Below are 894 nucleotides of genomic sequence, written 5' to 3' on the forward strand. Positions count from 1 at the left end.
TTCTTCATGGGCCATGTCCCCCTCAAGATAGTTTTTGGGTATGTATTAGGCCCATTTCAGACTATGTCATTATAGGTTCATTGGAAATGGTTTTTTTCATGTTTTAGGTCGGTCCTTCTCTTGAAAGAGATTGGATTCTCTCTTGTGCAATGGGGTATAAATGAAACTTTATGCATGGGCTACCCTTGGGAGGTTCACTATCTGCTTTGTCATCACGTTTTGTGCTTGGGGCCCAATTTAAAAACTTTTATTTATCAATTTATCATGAATATAATGTGCCCTTTTTCTATTCAACCTATGAATATCACCATTAAATGATATATGTTCCATATGTGAGAAATTTCTAAAAAAACGAATTTAAAAACATATTTTACTTGTCCATGTGATATACTTGCATTTTTTTTTAGCGAACCCTTCAAGTGCTATACTAGTCATCAAGGTTTTCTCCACATGATGTGCTTTAGTGTGAGTGTCCTATGTGGGTGTCTTTTCCTAGCATGTATGGAATTTTTGAATCTCATTTCAAAGCCATTGAGAGTGATATTGGTAAAGTTATGTATGTTCCTCCTCCTCCAATGCACCTTAGAGGGGAATGTAGGCCTTATGTCTTATGGGGTAGAAAGATTGAACCCAATAAAGTCTTGGAGATAGAAAGGAGCTTGAGACTTATTATTGTTGTAGCCTTTATATTGTGGCCTTAGGGCAAGACTTCTATTTTGTAAGGTAAGATCTATGATGTAGGCACTAGCAAGATTAGATAGGCCTTCACAATTGTTATCCAAAAGCAAGTCTTTCAAAGCAAGGAAGTCAAAAGGCCCAAAATGATGTTGATCATGATTTTTTAGTACAAAAGCAAAGAAATCAATCATAGCATACATGCATAAGGGAGGTGCT

The sequence above is a fragment of the Lygodium microphyllum genome, chromosome 10 (assembly GCF_053477565.2).
Source record: "Lygodium microphyllum isolate KBCC chromosome 10, Lygodium_microphyllum_v1.1.10, whole genome shotgun sequence".
NCBI lineage: Eukaryota > Viridiplantae > Streptophyta > Polypodiopsida > Schizaeales > Lygodiaceae > Lygodium > Lygodium microphyllum.